At 48.9% G+C, this 19,144-nt stretch overlaps 1 protein-coding gene across 1 annotated transcript in view; it reads right to left on the reverse strand.

Moving 5' to 3' along the window:
- Positions 1-17,781, reverse strand: part of NEXMIF (neurite extension and migration factor) — a 167,066-nt gene extending 149,285 nt beyond the window's left edge. The window contains 1 exon segment of the mRNA XM_068205190.1: positions 14,803-17,781. The gene's annotated coding sequence lies outside the window, so the exon portion shown is untranslated.
- Between the last annotated feature and the right edge of the window lie 1,363 nt (positions 17,782-19,144).

The raw sequence follows: 19,144 nt of genomic DNA on the forward strand, positions 1-19,144 counted from the left end.
TTTGTAGGTAATTCAGAACCTCTTCCCACCTTTCTGGGTTATTAAATCTATTAACATCCCAGGATATTGTTATGTAAGTACTGCTCATCTCCATTATGCAGCAGAATTAGACGAGAGCGATTAGAACCAAGTTTGCCTTGTTTCATCTCATTCCCTGTGTGAACTCAGGTACCAGAAGCCAAGAAAACCTTCAGGGGTTGCAGCTTTGATACTGAAGGGAAAGACAACCAAAGGAGAACCAAAGAAGTCCATGAGGGGAAAGAAACATGGCCTTCAGGTGAGAGTTGTAAGGGAGAAGGTGCCATGTTTCCCTGCCCTGCAAGACCAAACTCTTCACTCTCCCAGCATTCAAGTCCTTGTTCCCTCCCTTCATCTTCAATCCAACTTCCAGTAACATCCAAGGATTTTAACACCACCTACAGAAAACCCCCCTCGGAAGGATCCCCTCCAAGACATATCTCATTTAAATGCTACAGAAAGTGTTCCTCTTAACGCTGCCCCCTCTTGACACTGGCTCCTCAGTTGCCTTCTGAAAAAACTGCTAAAGGAGTTTAATTTTTGGACAAGAAATCAGTCCTGGCCACAAGTAATCTGCAAAAAGAGCTCTCTACCTTTCACTAGAATAGAAGTCTTGAAAATAGAATCCTGAACCTTTCAATTAAGCATGAGAACTCCTCTATGTCATCTAAAGGGGAAGAAGTTTTACAGCCCAAATTTTGAAGGTTGCCTCCTATTCCCCATTCTGTGTAATAAGATACATACTGAAAATCTGACTCTCCAATACAGGATAAAATGTAACATTTTATAAAGCAGCATGCGGACTGGAAGAGCCATGGCATACCACACACAAGCAACAGGAAAAACACAAGGAGGAAACCCCAGCAGAGGAGGAGCTAAACTTCTTTTTACTAAAAGGAATCGAGAAATTTTTAAAATTTTTAATTTAAATTTTTAAGGTTTTTAAATTTTTAAAGCAGTACTGAGAGACTTCTTCGACACACTTTTCCAACTTTAACTGATTTTCAGGACACTTCTAGGAAGCAAACACATCCATATTAATAATCCCATTAAACAAGTGGGGTGACAGGACAGAAAAGTGATGGCACTGTTACAGGGCCAAGAGAGAAGTCAACGCTGGCTCAGTGGTACCTCCTGTGTGTTTTAAATGCAAACCTACCTCCCTTGTCCACTGTTCTGCTGTCACCACACCTTTTGGAAAATAAAAGCCAATGCCAGAGAGGGGGACAGCAACTTCAGCCCACTGCTTCACATCCCATCTACTTGTAAAATTCCTGCCTGCCCAGCGTGGTCACCCACCCTTCTGGTGGGAGGCCTTCTGCTCAGAAGAGCATCACACAATGCAAACAGAGCTCATCACACGGTGTTTGCTCTGCCATCCTCCTGCAGGAGAGGATCACGTGCAGAGCTGGATGTTTTTCAGTAAATGCACCTTAGCAGGCAGCGTGGGACAGCGAGACCGTAAGGGATGGCCAGTAAGAACACAAAGGCTGGCTGCTGTGTGTTTATGCAGATGGAAAAAAACACATCCAAAGCAGAGTTTGTTTTGTCCTGTGCTCCCATGGTCGTGGTCCCACTGGCCTCAGCAAGCACCTGTTACACCACACAGGCTTTGATCAGGGTTAAGACAAAGTTTGGCCGTGCCAAGGAACCAACACTCCAGGAACGGGCTGGATGTCAAAGCCTTCCAGTCCTCTGGCTATCACATGCACAACCACTCAGCCCCCTGCAGACAAAACCACCAAACTCCATTCAGAATGAAGCAGGAGGCTGACAAAATAAAGGACAACTTGGCTGGGTTGCAATGAGCTACAGCACAGCTACAGGACCCCATCTTTCTCACCTCCAGTCCTGCCTGAAATGCTGAGGACTTTGTAGAATCATTTAGGTTGGAGAAGACCTCCCAGATCATCAAGTCCAACCATCACCCCAGCACTGCCAAGTCCACCACTAAGCTACATCCCCAAGTGCAAGATTTTGGAGGTTGACTCCAATAATGTTTCCTGTGTCACAGTGCTCAACCTAATTTTATTTCATGCACAACAGTAATAAAACTACTTCTTATTACAACACGTAATTAGGGGCTAACTTTCCAAAATAAAAATGGCCATGAAATTCAGAATCAGTCCATCCTTCTACAAACCAGTAATCTTTTTGCTCAAGCTCTCCCCGAATACAAAACCCCTTACATTGACAAATGCCACAGAATTACAACTCTGACCTATTGGGTAAATAAAGTCAATGTGATTTAAAATGATTCAAAGGGCTGAGTTGGGCTCGATGATCCCTGTGGGTCCCTTCCAACCCAGGATATTCCACAGTTCTATAAAATTCCAGAAAACCTGTGCTCACAGAGACTCCCTACCCTGCACATACATTCAGAAACTAAATACATTATCTAGAGGTAGTAAACAGATTTGTAATGGGTGTCACTTATCCCTGTCAACAGCACTGATGAATAACACTGTTAACATGGATCAGATCGCCCACCGACTACAGTCACAGGCTTCCCCTGTCCAAGAGCCACGGAACTTCTCCAATTAGCTGCTCAGAACTAATTGTCAGGTGCAATTTTCAGTCAGCAGTTCCTTCTCCCTCCTTAACACATTCCTGGTGCAGGCACTGCCCACAGCACCAGCCTTGCTGAGCCACCTGCCTCCCTCCCTGTCGCGTCCCAGACCTAATCTCTGCTCACAGATTTGGGCACAGCTCTTCCAGGCAGCTGACATTTAAATAAGCTCTGTATTGACTTTCCTCTGCTGTACCTCGAGTCCTCCTTGTTTTCCTTATGTTCATATTCCAACTCTGCTGCTCTGCAGCTCCTTCCAAAGGTAATGGAAGCAGAGCTGGACTGATAATCAATAAATACCTCCACCCTGTAATCCCTCAGAGGCCGAGTCCAGGAGGAGATTTCCCTCTCTTCCCATGCATATTCACTATTTTGGATAAACTTTTGGAAGGCAGGGAAAGGTTCTTTCCCAAATCTGCAGCATGTTTCAGACGATGCTAAGCCTGTGAACTTTCCTTTAACTCGCATTAAACCGATACAACTTTTAATTAAAAAAGTAATTTTGAAAAATTGCTTGTGCGGTGCGGAAGGTGATGTTCAGACAGCATCACTGATCCCTGGAGTTCTGCAGCCTTGAGTTTAATAAACTGAATTTTCAAAAGTAAACACAGCTTGCATCAGCACCAACCTTCTATTTTAGCCTTGTATTTTCCATCCTTTCCTTGCTTGGCCAGAAGAGGATGTTTTCAGAGCACCACACACCAAACTGGGCTGGAAAGAGAGAAAATTCCCACCCCTGGAGCTGTGGCCACCTGCCAGGTGAGGAAGCCTTGCCCCTGATGGAGCAAGGGAGGAGGGTGAGACATCTCCTCGCCCACCCAGGACCCCCAGAGCTGAGGGATGAACTCCCAGCCCACCTGCTCCCTGGGGAGGAAAATCCCAGGCACAAGGACTGCCCTCCAATTTACACCTGAGCCTCTGCAATTTTACCCTCACACAGCAGCCCCTGCCTCCTCCAAGTGTAATTTAGGATTTATTTTGCCTAATTTGTTATTTCCTGTACTAGGTAAGCCAGCAAGGGGGAGGGGCAAAGGGCAGAACAAAAGCAAAATAAAAACTAACCCAAATGTCTTGCCCTAGGCAGAAACAAGTCAAAAACACTCTCAGGTTTCATTCTGTTTGTTTTTGTAACTGTTCACCCGTGGTTTTTTCAAGTTCTTTTAGACAAATCATTTAAATTATCTTTATTCCACAACTTCAAAAAGATGCTCCATGACAGTGGGTGTCCTATCTCCCTCTTCTCTCCTCTTTCCCCCTTATCAACTTCTCCCAATTATCCCACTGCCCAGCCCATAGGCTCAAACAAGGGCTGGGAAGCCAAGACTCTTGGGTTCACTTCCCAACTGCATTTCTAGCAGGTCACTGATTTTCCTGTGAGCTGGTTTGCTGCTCTGTAGAGCAGAGAGAGGTGGGTTGTGCAGCTTTATCCCTGTTTATAAAACAAATACTCTGAAAATTCAGGTACACTGTGCTGATCTGAAACGCCAGGCATTCTGTTATTATACATAAATAAATATAAATACAGCATCTACCATTTTCACTCTACTTATTTGCATTTCTACTATTTTAGAACTTCTAACGTTGTTAGAAATGCCAAAAGGAGATGATTTCATGTTCTCATGCGTATTCCACCCAAAATGGTAGGCCTGAATGCAATTTTTTCCCTTCTGCTAAAACTGTACTCCTAACTGTATTTTCCCAGTCAAAGCTTCATAAGAAAGCAACTTTAAAGGCGTTGTTTGCAGCTGCAGTGAAATAAACACCTAAACATTCAGTACTACCCATGCTGAGCAAGGTATTTCATCTTCACATCCTTTAACTCTGAGCACCACCAGTGATTATCCCATAAAACTTAATTCTGGAGAGCATTTCATTAAATATGCATTTGGATTTGGTCTCAGTTCCACAGAATATTTAATCATGTGCCTAAACATTATGTACCCCACCAAGTCTAGGTTTTAGGCTGTCTGGTAACACACACAACAAACTCCAGAAGATAAAACACATTCATTCTTTCTCTGAAGAGCTCCACTCCACAGATCAGCCTTTCAGAGATGTGCCAGCTCCAGCTCTAACCAGCTCTTCACACTTTTTTTAAGACTAATAGGCTCCACATATTCATCTCCAAAGGGTATAAATTCCCTTCCTCTCTTTCCCTTTTAAATATGTCAGGCAAAATTACAAAAAAATAACATCTGTGCCACAGTTATGCAACAAGCAGCATGATAACCATTAAACTGCACTTTATAGAGAGTGGGCTGAATTAAAAAATAAAACAACACAAAAGGAAACGGGGAAAAAAGTTCACCTTTAAACCCAGGGATCAGGGAGGGCTTCAGCACCACCACTCTCCCTTGCTTACTCTACACTCCCTGTTTTGCTGCCCTTCTTCACTGATGCCTCGTGGCTATTAATGGCAGCCTGGATATACATGCCATGCACTGCAAAAGTGGATTGAATCTGGCTGGAAAGGGCTTAAACATTCAATAAGAAGATGAAGAATCCCAAAAGTGGTTTTAGTATGTGTGTACATTTTGTCAGAGTATACCAACAGCACTATATATTCTTTTCTTGCAACACTTAGCAAGCCTGCTCTTTTCATAAATATAGGTCAACAGAGCTAAACTCTGTTTTTGCCTCAACTCCCACTTTAAATGCATAAAAAATTAGATTTTTAGGGAGCAGAATGAAAGGAATGGTGTATTTCATGCTATTATATACCCAGCCAAGGATCCCAAAGGGTTTGTTTGGGCTTTAAAAACAAAACAAAAACCCTTGGCATTTGTCAGACTAAAACCATTTTTCTTTGGTCTTTGCACAACCATCCTTTCCAGATTTGAATAAATAACATCAAACAAACTATTTTGACTTCCATTTACCATGCAATGCACAGAAGTTGTTCAAGGATAGACAGAGCAGAGTGTGAAGCATCTGGGGACTCTGAGGAGGACCCTGCAGAGCCCCCGTCAGGCCTGGAAATGCTCATTCCAACCCCTCCACTCCCCTGCTGTCATTTATATTTAAGCAGCCTTATATTGCCCCAAAGAGAAATTATTCCAACAGCCACAGATAACAAGCTTAGCAGCCACCACCACAGGGTATGGCCGTACCCATAAATGCAGGGAGGGGGATGAAGGTATTAACAAAATAACAAAAATACCAACTAAACTCCGAGCCACACATCAAGTCTTCAACCTGACCCTGGCAAATGTAGGAGTGATTTAACACAGCTCCTTCAGCAAATGCCCAGTCCTGACTAATAGAATAAAATATAGGTTAATACCCTTAAATATAATTATGTATTATATAGACACAATATATTTCATACAGATTATGTAAATATTCTAATACCCTTAAACTGCCTTTTGTTTTAACATCAGCCCAGGAATGCAGGGTGAGAACTCATCAATTATATTGTCAGCTGCAGATTTCAGGTATTTTAGGCTTACTGCACATTGCAATGGGGAACATAACCCGTCTGCTTTCACATGAGGTTTAAGCACAAGACAGTTGTTTAGCATTTCTGATACAATATTTGGACTCCACCACACACAAACTCACTGGTCACAATGCAGATGAAGACTCTCCCATACCATGCCAGGCCAAAAAGCTTCATAACACAATTTAAGCAGCATTTTCCTCTTTTCTCCACCACTTTCACTGAAATGTCCCACAGCAATCCCTTCCTAGGAGCCATTCCTTCCATTCCAGCCCTTCCTTCTCTTGGCTCTTTGCTGGCATTGAGGCTGTTTTGTTTTTATTCTCAAGCCACTCATTTTACCCAACAACCCCTCCAGACCACCTGCAGTGGCTGAAAAGTTAATCCGAGATGTTTCCAAGCTCCCCCTGAACTAACCTTTAGGAAGTCTTGAACTCGTCCTGGTGAGGAATCCAGCACACAGATTGTGCACAGACTGGCAAACACCATAAACAAGGGAGGATGTAGTTTATAGGGAAAAAAACCAGAGAGAACCTGAGATACCAGGGTTTGCTTAACACAGGAATTGGAGCACACACCAGCAATCAGAATCGGTAATTCCACATAATGGCCAACACATCAGTCACTAACGAGCTCCAGCTCTGCAGCACAACCAGTGCCCATCCTTCCTGCAAAGCCAGCAATGCTTCCAAAGGGTGAAATCAGCACTGGACCCTGTTGATGATTAAGCACCAGTTCAAACACCCTTTGCAGAAGCAGTGAGAACTGTAAGGAGCACATGGTTCTCAGCTCAACACTGTACAGGGACATAAACTATAACCTGAGTGTAAATCCCGAAACACAGCTTTGTGCCGCCTAAAACACCCATAAATTGTGATGCTGAATCAATCAAGCCCATCAAAAATTCTCTCTTTCAAACCAGAAACTCCTTGGAAACACAGTGGCCTGCCCAGCCTCCCATCCACCTCCCAAAAGGCTGCTGCTGGTAGCTGCTGAGGAGGCCCTGCTCAAACCCAGCAAGCAGCAGGCAAGGAATGAGCACAAATGAACCAAAGAAACAGTCACAACGCACAAAGCTCCTCTTCCTGCAGTACAAACTCTCTCCACCAACAACAAGCTAACCAGACAAATAAGACAGTTGAGTAAGCGAAGGTTACTGGGTTAGGACACAGTATTTGCTCTGCAGGAGGTTTGGGCTGAGGGCTTCCTCTGCGTTTGCCATGCCTGGCTGGGCTAACACCACTGGCTCCTCTGCTCCACATCCACCCATGGGCCAGGAATGGTCCTGAACTCCACTGCCACCCATCAGCCATGCTGCGTGTGTCACAGCCAGCTGAATTCCTGCACGAGCTGGCAGGGAATGCTCCATGCACTCCACAGTGAAGCTCTCTCTCACACACACAGGTCACTGCATGGACAGGTGATTTTGATAGAGGAGATTTTCTAAGAGGCAGGCATAAACAAACCATGGGAAATTATTGTGTGCTACTCCTACAGAGCCAGTGGGGTCAGGGAGACTGGGGTTTGCTTGTTTGCTTTAACACGAGCTGAAAAATTGTGGTCAGCAGCACTTTCCCTTCTGGTCTTCCCAACAATTCTACCCATCTTGTCAATGAAGTTAACCTGTCCATGTAATGTTAGCAGTAACATTAAACAAAAAAACCCACATCCCAACTTTTTGTAGCTAAAATCGCCCCACTCCCCAACAGCTTTTTTCATGCAAATGAGAACAGTGACCACCCTGAAAAAGGCAATTTTCATTTTCCCCCTCAAGGTTCAGAGAGAGCCAAGATTGCTAATTGCTCCATTCCCTGGAGCAATATGAAATAAGATCCAGCATCCATCTGTGTTACCGCTGAAATACCAGCATGACCCTTAAATTCACGTTCAGAGGATTTAAACATGACCTTGCAAGGCTACCAGGAAAAAAAAAATACTGCTTGCTGGCCAAACAGGCACCAGATTCCCTCTGTACTGGTTAAACTCCCAGCTACCCTCCTCGCTCCCATGAAGCAGTTAAGTATTTCTGTGAAGTTATTCAACAACTGTGAAGGTCAAGTATTGTCCTGACTGGCCAGTCACAAACAAACCCACCTTTCATATCCATCTGTGCTTCAGCCAAGTAAAACCCCAACCAGAGGGGGAAAAAGACAGGAAATTAGGAGCAAAGGGTCCACACCTGCTCTCCAGAGTGCAGCTGATGCTTGCAGAGGGCTTAGCTGACCCAGCCAGGGACCTGAAAATTGAGGCCAGTGCAGTGGATGGGAAAGAACTATTTTTTTTTTCCGTGTGTAAAACTCATAGTTTCAGCTAAAATACAAGAAATTCAAAAAAAGAGCTTCAGTGGCACTTCTGAAGAATTAAAAAAAAAAAAAAGGCTTTGGAAGCTTTAGATTTGAAGCTTCACAAGCTTCTTATGAAAAATGCAAGCTTTGAAAAACTTCTGAAGAATTAATATTCTTACTTTGGGCTCTTCTACTGCAAACGGACTACGGATGCTGTAACTAATAAAAAATAATTAATGCCAATAAACAGGCCCTTCATAAGGCTTCAGCTTCTCTCCTCCATCAAAGACTCATCTCATTCATTGGGACATTGTACAGGAAACAAAATTCACCCACAGAACTTGTCTTTCCCACGTTTGGTTCCCCTGTGCTGTAACTCACAATTAAAATCCTCCCAAGCGAGAGAAAAGGAATCTGATTTTTTTTAATAAGGACACAGCTCCAAAAGCAGCTCCAGAGCATGGCAGAGACCTCAGCTGGAATGGAACTGGGAAAGAGCTGGGAATTTGTGCCCAAGCCCTCCCCAAGAGCCAGGTCTCATGCTGGGAATGAAACAACCAAGAAGTTCTCAGGAGTGCTCAGAGCACCCCAAGCCACGTCCTGGCACTGCTGAGAGTCCTGCAAGATCCACAAGAGCTCATCTTCCTGAGAACCTCCATCTGAGTGTCCAGACATCCTCAAAAATGCAACAGTCTCATTGCACCAGCCACCTTCTCAGCAGGTCAGGAAAAGGACAGTGACAATGTTAGGTGTTAGTGTGTGAGGAGCTCCTTACCCCGGGGAGAACAGAGGCAGAAAACACCTCAGCTGCTTGGGGTTATTTCAGAAATCCTGACACTCCTCTCTCCAAGGGCCTTGGTGGAACAGCCCCAGACACCAGCAGGGAACACCTCAAAGCAGGAGGGGACCCTCACACCAAACCCACCGCGCAGAGTCTCTTCTGCACAACAGAAACCCCACAGGCAAGAAGAGGAGGAAGCCGACAAATTGGCAAAAAAACCCAAACTGGTGTCAAGGCCAGGCCTACAAGCTCTGCTGCTCCTGCCAGCCCCAGTGGCACACCAGAGACTGGCACTGCGACACCACTCAAGGGGACGCCACAAGCCAAGCTCCCTCTTAAGACAGAGACACTCATGGTCTGATGCCTAAGGAAAACAACAGCTACCGGCAGAGACAGAGATCACAGTCCTGATAGTGACAGTGCAGAACGGTGTTAAACTGATGGGGTCAATTAATTAGCTGGGGTCCAAGCAGAAGCAACGCTGTCCGGCCAGTAGACTGTGGTCCCACCCTCCCAGCAGGGAGCAACACCAGTGAATCAAGACAAGGAGACTGATCACTGATCAGAAACTTCTAGTGACACGTCCACCCAGATCCTGAAGATGCAGCACAAAACAAAGATGTATAAGATCAGTGAAAGGCAACAATTAGCCAGCAGAATTTTCCATCATGGGAGACTATCGAGACAAGAGCTTGGATAAATTAAGCAAATCAGTTATCTCATAGTCAAAAGCTTTTTTAAAGGCAAACAAGACTGCAAATACGAACTCAGACTGCTGGGCATAAATCACCTTCTGAATGCTTAAGGGTTAGAAGAAAACTCTGCCCAGGGCCATCACGCCCAGCGCTGCCCACTCCCAGATCCCCGTGCAGTTCCTGCAGCTGAGCTGGCACAGACCCTGCCTGTGACTGCAGGGCACTGGGCCACGTCCCTGGATTATTCACAGGGCTGACGTAGCCATGCAGACACAGATCCACCTCATCCCTGTCACTCTTTGGAGACTGCATAATCATAGCTCAGCCCATGCCAGAGCAACATGAGGAACACCTTCTGTACAGAAGAAATTCTCAAGATTTAAAGTTTTAACACAAGCTAACAAACGCCAGGGATGAAAGAAATCCTGGGATGAAAGATCTCCATGACACCTGCTTTGAATAAAAAGACATTGCTACAAAAATATCACAGACCTGCTGGTCTAGAGCCTTTGCTTCATGTCATTCCCCAGACATCAATTTGCAATAGAGGCACACAAAAGCAGCATTACACAGATTACATGCTACTCCCCTGAACTGCAAACAAAATCCACGCAGCACTACCACCACAGTCCAAAGCACCACGGCACCAAAGCCACTTCCCCTGGCTGTTCCTAAGATGAATTTGCTAAGGATAAGGGTTCAACACTCATTTGCAGAGCTGACGGCTCCTCCTGCAAGCTTCGCTCTGGCTCAGCTTTCCCAAACACTCCCCATTTCTCCTGGTGTCCACAGGCAGGTCAGCAGTGCTACCAACCCTCTGGCACGGGCAGCAGGACAGGTTTTATACTCAGTTTGTGCATCCTTCAGCAAACCCCCATGCCTGGCTGCTCAAGGCAGTCCATCATCTTCAGCATCTGTAACTTCGCTGCTTTCTACACAACACAACGCATGGCGATTATTTAATGTTTGGTTGTAATGGCACCCAGGAGCCCTAAAATCAAAAAACCAACAGGCTGAGATCCCACCACGCCTCTCACATCACATACAGGTAAGAAATCAGGTGGGCCCTTGTTCTAGAACAGCTCAGACCCCTGCACAGGTGACATTACAGGTGTGTACGACCAGCTCAGAGAAAAGAGGGAAGAGCAAGGTACCAACAAAACATGGTTTGCTCAGTTTTCTGCCACATGGCTCATTTACTCACTGCTGGCAGCATCCACAAAATCAGGCTCGTCAAGCACCTGACTGTATACACAGGTAATGATTATAAAGCCAACTCAAGCGGGGCTAAAAGTACACAAAGATCTAGCATAAAAATAAAAAAGTGCAATCCTCTCCCAGGTGGAAAACAGGACTTTGAACGTAACAGGTGGATTACATAACGATTATTTTGCTCCCAATTCTCAAAATATGTTTTTTTAAAATACCCTCACAGACCAAAAGCTGTCATTACTGAGAAGCAATAGCAATTTTACTCTGGTAAACAGTCAAGCTACCCAAACTCTCTCAGGGCCAAACACAAACTCAGCAACAGCAGCATCAAAGAGCCCCCACACAAGGACCAGGGCAAGGCCTGGAGCATCCATGGCTCTCCTCCCTGGATTCTGCCCAAGGAAAAGATTATTTCCTAATGCTGCTTTTTGTTTGCAACGGGGCATAAACTTCAAGGGGATGGTTCACTGCTGTGCTGGGGGAAAGCAGCACAGCTGGGTTGTTGCTACAAAGGAAAAGCCTCAATATCCAAAAAATGCACTTCGCATCCGTGGTTGGGTCCCACACCCAGGATCCAACCCAGCCAGACCCCTTTGTCTGGGAACACTTTCTCCCCAAGCCTGGGGCCTTCTTGGTCCTGCAAGCACATTTGAGTCTTTTCATATGTTTCTTTGCAGAGCCAGGAGAAAGATACACACGTGACCCATCACAAAAACATCCACGAGGCCTCAGCATCTCAAAAGAGAAGGACACCACCAAGGCACTGCCCCACACAGACGTACTCCCTGTCCCAGCTACGGAAGCTAAAACCCACTGGCCACAACCTCTTCTCTTTTTTTCAGTCTGAAAGAGGCTCCTCAGCATGCAGAATTCAACGTTTAAGTGGACTGCCAGAGCCTCGCCTCCAAAAGGCAACAGCAAACACAAAAAAAAAAAAAAAAAAAAAGGAAAAACAAACGCACAAAAATCCCCCCTCCCTGCCCCCAAAGCTGAGCAGAGGGCGAGGAGCAGAGAGGGAAAGGGGGACGAGGCACACGGGGAAGGCGGCCGGGTGCTCCCCTTTTCTGCCTCCCTTTTATTCCTGCTGAGTGTAGTAACACTTGAACTGGCTCTCTTTATTTGCAGCCGGATACGCGCTTTCAAAGATACTGTACTACTGTGTAGGCCAAGCAGGGACTCTCTTTCTTCCCTTGGTTAGGGCTTTTGGGAAAATAATTATTCACCAGAACTGCCATCGTGAACAGAGCAAGCTAAATCAATGTAGCTTTGTATGGGCCATTGCCACTGCAAAGCAAATACTCCATCAAGACATGGATCAGTGAGAATTTTATCACTAGGAATCCTTATGCACATCTTTGTGTATTTTTAATATCCACCGTATCCCTCCCCACGCTCCTGCACCCCACCCTCCCCACGGATTTGTCTTGTGTCACTGGCAGCTATGGGGCTTGGCCATGAGATACACATCAGTAAAAACGTCTTAAATACACAGGTTTATTCCCCTTAAAAAATTTAATAAAGCATTGGTGCAGAGCAGATTTATTCACTGAACAGGTTGATTTATTTAACAGACTTGACATACATCAAAACCTACTATAGGCTTACATAATTGTTATCCATTTAGCAGGTCTGGTTCTTTTGTCAAGTATTTGTTTTTCAAAAGTGATTCACGAAAGACTGCTGCCTTCTGCACAGCTCACATACCTTAACAAATGCAGTCTTGCATGGGGTATTAGCTGGAGTGACTTTCAATTGCATCCTACCTGCTTGAGCGCTGCCGCTATTTTTTTAGCCTCCGTATTATTCTTTTACTAAACCACACGCACACACACACACAAAAAAAAAATTTAAACAGCAAAGCAAGAGGCAGGAGCGTGTGTAGAGGCACACCGAGCCCCGCCGGCAGCAGCGTGTGCCGTGGGCTCGCTGCTACCGCAGTACCACGCCGCTCCAGCGATGCCAGCAGGTACCTCCGGCGCGGCACAGCCGAGTACCAGGATGTTGATGGCTGCACAGAGGTTTCGGGGCCGGCGCGGGGCAGGGGGGACGAGCAAACCGCCGGGCGGAAACGGGGGGAAAACCTCCGGGAGGATTTAAGGACCACGGAGCCGTTTTGTTTTCCCGCAAGAGGCTCATTGAGGCCTCGGCTCGCACAGGCGCACCGCTCCCTCCGGCCTCACGCATCCACCCACGGCTCCCGGCCGCGGATCCCCCACATACGCACCCATCCTGCGCGGGTTCCCAGCGGGAGGCGGAACGCGGCGGAGCATCACCCACAGCAAACCGATCGCCCCGGCGGTCACCGCCGGTCCCCCACGGCTTGTTTGGGCTCATCTATCGCACCGTGCATCGCTCGCCCGCCTCGGGGCCGAGGAAGGATTTCATTCCCCCCCCTCGCTCCAGCATCCTCCTCGCACACGCACACCGGGCACATCCCGGGGCTCGGGGATGGCAGCGCCCGGGTGCCGACCGCACGGACCCGGCGCTCCGCCGCCCGCCAGACAGATGGTTAATTACATTCACAGCCGCATTTTGCGCTGGGATAGAGTTTCAGACAATGAGCCAGTTTTATTTGATTAGCCAGTTCTCTAGTTTAATGCGCGCGGTGACAGCTACTCCCAGGGCTGGGGCTATTTTTTTTTTTCCCCTTAAATAAAAATAAAAATCCCATCCCCCCTCCTTCATTATGTTTTTGTTCTGGCCGAGGCTGAAGTAAGCGCGGCCCCCGCGGCCGCCGGGGGGCCCGGCGGGGCGGCGCCCCCGCCCCGCGCTGCACCTGCCCGGGGAGGGGGGGACACGGCGCCAAGTTGCCGCCCCCCCCCGTCACCTCAGACCACCCTCGCACACACGCACACCCCGCAACTTCCCCGCAGGCCTCCGCGCAGGCCGGCGCTGCCATCAGCATCCCCTCCTCCTCCTCCTCCTCCCCGCTGCCCCCGCGGTGTGCCGGCGCGGGAGGGGGGGGTGTGTGTGTGTGTGTGTGGCTGAAGCTCGGCCGCGGCGGGACTCACCTCGGCGCGGGGCCCGCGATGGAGCGGGGGTCCCCCGCCCGCCGGGCGCTGCCGGTGCTGCGGCTCAGCGCTGCTCCATGCGCCCGGGGCCCGGCGCGCGCAGGTGGACGCGCCCGCCCCCGGCCCCCGCCTCCCGCCGCCGGCCCCCGCCCCTTCCCCCGCCGCCGCCGCCGCCGCCCCACGGACGGGCCCCCCGGCCCCGCGCTCCCTGCGCAGGGACGGGCGGAGGGCGGGAGGGAGGATGGGGGGCGGCGGCTCCCGCCTCGCCTCGCCGCCGCTGCCTCCTCCTCCTCCTCGCCGCCGCCCCCCCCCCGGGCCTGCGCCCATTCAGGAGGTGCCGGGCAGCGCCGCCGCTGCCATTGTTCGCCGGGAGCGGGACCCGCGCCCGCCCGCTGCCCGCTCCGCACCCCCGCGCCCGGCCCGGCCCGGCCCGGCGGGAGCGCGCACCGCGCCCGCTCCGGCCATAAAGGGCGCGCGGCCGGCGCCGGGCCCGGGCAGGTGCCGAACCCTCGGCCGGGGCTGCGGCACCGGCAGAGGGAACATGGGCGCCGGGAAGGGTCAGGGGGAAGGAAGGACGGGCCGGGCCGGCGGGGAGGGGACAATGGGGCCCCGAGCCGGTGTCACCCCCCGCGCACGGCTCGGCCGGAGCCCGGAGTGGAACTCGCTCCCAGCGCTTCCATCCGGCTTGGTTCTCCATAGTGGATATGGGAATCACCTTAAGGCTTGCAGCGGCTTTTCTGACTTATTTTCATGATCCCGTTATTAATAACAGCGTCTAAAACTGTGGTTTACCTTCAGATGCCCATTCCCGGGAGGAGGCTGCCTCATCTCAGGATGGCTGAGGACTTGCCGAGATGCCAGGCACGCAAAGGGAAGGCAGGGACGCCCCAGACGCTGCCTTTTGCCGAGCAGGAGGGCGACAAACAGTCAAGGCAGGAGCCAACATCTCCAGAGTCTGCGAGCCGATAATATCCTCCCCTTCTCGCAGGACCCCACCGCAGCCCTGTGTCTCTGTGACACCCTCGCATGTGCACCGTGGCCGGAGTTTCTGCACTGGGGACTGGAGGAAACTTCTGTTGTTTCATCTCCTGAGTCAACAGAATGGTTTAGCAAATAGAAGGCAAACCAGACACACCTATTAGCCTTTAGGTTTATTTAAGTTCACTGTGATATTGAAAAGAGGTTTCTAGTCTTATCGCTTGAGTTGCTTTTTCATCTTAACACATACAGTCTAAAAACTGATTAGCTAACTCTGTGGCTAAAATATTAAAGTATCAAGCACTTTAGTCCTTGTTCCTACGGCATCAAGAGACCCCCATCCATGCAGTAATAAAACAGGAACATATGACAACATATGGAATGCTCTCTGAATTCAGAGCACTTTACACATGAACCTTCAGTACTGCAAAATAAGGAACTAATCTCATTTTTTCTTCATTGACAGCAGTACCCAGGACCAGGACATGCCATACATCACATGTGAATAAATTATTCATTCCCACTGTATCAGGGCACACGCCTGAAGGGGTGCAGAAACTGGGACCAGCAGTAAATTATTTGCCCAAGGCCACTGAGTGAGGTGGTGTCAGTTTCTGGGAAGTAGCACTTCCCAGTCCTATCCCTGGTTTTCCTCTCCAGCCTCACCACATTGCTGTGGGAATTACACACTTCAATCCCTGTACCTTTGCATGTTTGTAATGCGGCATTTTGTTTCGCTACCACGTCATTTTCTTGGCAGAAAGATTCGAGTAATATAAATAAGTAATTAATCAGGGTCAGGTGAGACGGTGACAGCACACCTGGCAGTGCTCACTAAAATAAACACACAGGTGGATGGTGGTCATGAACTGCTTTCAGAATGAGCTGGGGGCAGGTTTTGCCCTCAGCAACCTCACATAGGGGCTGTGCCCTTGAGAAGTGTCACCAAAGGCACACAAGCAAATTTGGCAGCTCTTCTGCTGAGGCACCTCTCAGGGCAGGAATAACGTGACCAGAAGCACCTGGCAGACCCACCCAGCTGCTGCCAATGCCTTTGGGAAGGTGCCACACTGGAGCTGTGTGCTGGAGGTGATGGCAATCACCTGAGTATAATCACCAAGATAAGATTAGAAGTAAACCTGGGGAGGGCCTTGGTGGACATGAAAAGACACGTTCAATTAAGTGAGCCTTGCACCTGGATCCAGTTTAGAAAGACAACCCAAGTATTTATTTAAGTGCTGTATTTTAGAGGGAACACAAACATGAGGCTCAGAGATTATCCTTGGGGCTGTGAAACAATATAATGCCTTTAGTTCCACTTACCCACACCACTCAGTGAAGGTCCTTCACTTACAGAACCACCACAATGGTAATCGACAGGCAGCATAAAGTTCTGCACAGCATCTCAGGCAATCTGAAAAATTAACAGTCTGTGCACTGTACTGCCACAAACAGATGTGGAAGGGGCACTGACAGGGCACCCTTGGCAGGGTATTCATTTTCCAGGCTGTCGAATAGAGGCTCACAGGTGTGAGAACAAGGTGCTAAGAAAGCTCCTTTTGGCAGGAAGGGATGACAGCCCCTGAGCCAGGGGTGACAGTGCTGCCAGCCCAGCCCTGCCCCACAGCCCTGATGTTCTCCTGCCCCTCCCTGCAGCTCCTGCTGCAGCCAGCACCGTGATCATTCACTGCAACCTGTACCACGGAGCAGATCAGACATTTACATCTGTCCCAGCCTTCCAGCTGTCTTCACACAGAATCCATGTGCCCTGACATGGATATAAGCCAGGATCCTCTGCCTGCTGGTCTCTCTAGGAAGCAGGAATCAGTCTAAGAGAAAAGAACCTGTGTTATGACAAGAGGCCAATGCCATGGTGGTTTCCAGGTCTCCAAGTGCCCATTTTCTATCATTCCTTCTTTTCTTCATGATTCCTTCTTTTCCAGATTTGTAGGAGTCTCACTGCAGCACACCCAATATGTGTCAAATCCTTATTTTTCTGTGGCCCAAGCAATTTCTGCCATACACAGCCCCTCTGCTAAACCATACCAGAGGTAGAGGTCCACCAGGAGATTCTGGTTTGCCCACGGCACAAGTAGAACACAGATGGGATTTTCAGATCTCAAATTCTACATTCTTGGGTGAGCCTGGTAAAGCATGGTTCAAGCAAAAAGCTGCCCAGATGTTATGAATCTTACAAACTCAGAAAGAAAGGCAGCAGGGTGGCAGGAGACATCACCCTCCCATCTCGCTCTAACACAACTAGCTGGAGAGGATTTCTTCCCCACTCTCTCAGATTCCAGGACCAACTTCTGAACAAGAACAGTCAAACACAGACCATTGGCAGAATGAGAAGCACTCCAGGAGGCAAGATGGGGTTTTAACTCATGAGAGTAAAGGACTCCCTCCCCGTCCTCCTCTTTCCTTCCCAGGTCTTGGTGTGTGATTTAAAAGCAGCAGTGTGCTGTGGGAAATAACACTGAGCCTGCAAACAATGAGTCCTTCTTACTGAGTCTGAGGCCATTCCTGAAGAAGAGAGCTGGAATCATGGACTGCCCACACAGAATTCCTCCTTTCCTCTCTGGCACACCTGTCAAGCCTTACAGCTTTGTCAGAAAACCATCCCAACCCACCCAAACCAGCAGTGCAGGCTGAGCCCCCGGCTGCAGACAGACTCCCCCTGCATTCCTGGCTGTTTGCATCCCCCCTGAGCGCTGTCTCAGAGCAGCTGCAGGAGCAGAGCTGGTGTTCAGCCCACACCTTCTCCTTGCCCCCGTGTTCCAGACATACCCAGAGGATGCTCAAGGCCGTCGCTGACCTTGCGGGAAAGACAAATTTCCAAGGTGCCTGACAGAGCTGCGGAAGGACCGAAGGTGAGGAGGGTCCCAGAGGAGTTTCCGGGCTTCTCCATTCCTCGACGGGCTCCAAAGACACCCAACCCTGCCTCGCAAGGCTAAAAACCTCCTTATTCAAGTCAGGCAGTTCCAGCAGGGTCACAGCCTCCGAGGCTCCTCTGGCCCCATTAAACTGTGCCGCTAACGGGCTCTGAGCCCCCCAGATCTGTCCCTGCCTATTCCTTCCTTTCTCCCACCTTCCTCCCAACATCTCAACTTGACATTGTAAATCTTCCTTTAAATTGTGCATTTCTCTTACCGCTTTCCATGGCCAAACACCTCCCAGTGGTGCCTTCTGAACAGGAGGAAAGGAAAGCTCCCGTTTGTGCCTGGGCCAAGGCGAGCGCTCTGTGGACAGAAGGCTCTGTGTGCCCTCGTTCCCTTGGCAGGAATAACAACCTCGGCCACTTCAGGGGAGGTGACTGGATTAGCAGGGGAGAAAGGAAAAAAAGGGAAGAAGAAAAGCAACCAGTAACAGCCAAAAAGTCTCAAGCATGGCCTGGGGTATTTGCAGTGAGCCAGAGCACAGGTTGGAACAAAACCTGGAGAAGGCAAAGGGATCAGGACATCACAGAGTCACAAACTGCTGTGCATTCACTGCAGGTTTGATCTTCTCACAGGCAGTAAATCCATGACTGGCAAGGATGAACTGCTGAGGGGCAGGGCAGTTTCTGGTATCCCAGGGTTCAAAGCCTGTTGCTGCTTTGGCCGAGCTGGCTGGCACCTGGAAGTGCTGGGTGAAGGTGGCAGAGCCCAGAGGGCTGGTCAGGACTCTTTGGTAACAGCTGGAAACTCAAATTCTGTTTTGCAATTCCATCCATCCCATTTCACTGTGGCTCTTCAGGGCAGCTGCACAGACCAGCAGAGCCAAGCCCTGTTTATCGTGGATAGAGCTGGTACTTGTAGTGTTCTATAAATTATTTCCTTTCTTTAGGAAACATGAAACTCTTTGTGCCCAGAGGCACCTTGTGCTTTTCTCTCTTGTTTCAGTGCCGAGGATGCTGCAGTGGTGACCAGAGGTCCCATAGAGCAGAGCTGCTGGAAAGGGTTGATTTCAATGCCAACAGAGTAGCCACAAACCATGACCACAGAGCTCTTGCCATCCCCAGAGCTGCTTGGCCAGTCTTCAAAAATAAACCCATCTCACAGAAGTCATAAAGGTAAATTCCTCTGTTCTCTGAAAGGAACGTTCAAGGAATGCCCGCTGCCTTTGAACCCAAACATCCTGGAACTGTTCTCCGGAAGCACCTACACCTCAGTAAGTT

Source organism: Anomalospiza imberbis, chromosome 14 (genome assembly GCF_031753505.1).
Source record: "Anomalospiza imberbis isolate Cuckoo-Finch-1a 21T00152 chromosome 14, ASM3175350v1, whole genome shotgun sequence".
In the NCBI taxonomy this organism is placed as follows: domain Eukaryota; kingdom Metazoa; phylum Chordata; class Aves; order Passeriformes; family Viduidae; genus Anomalospiza; species Anomalospiza imberbis.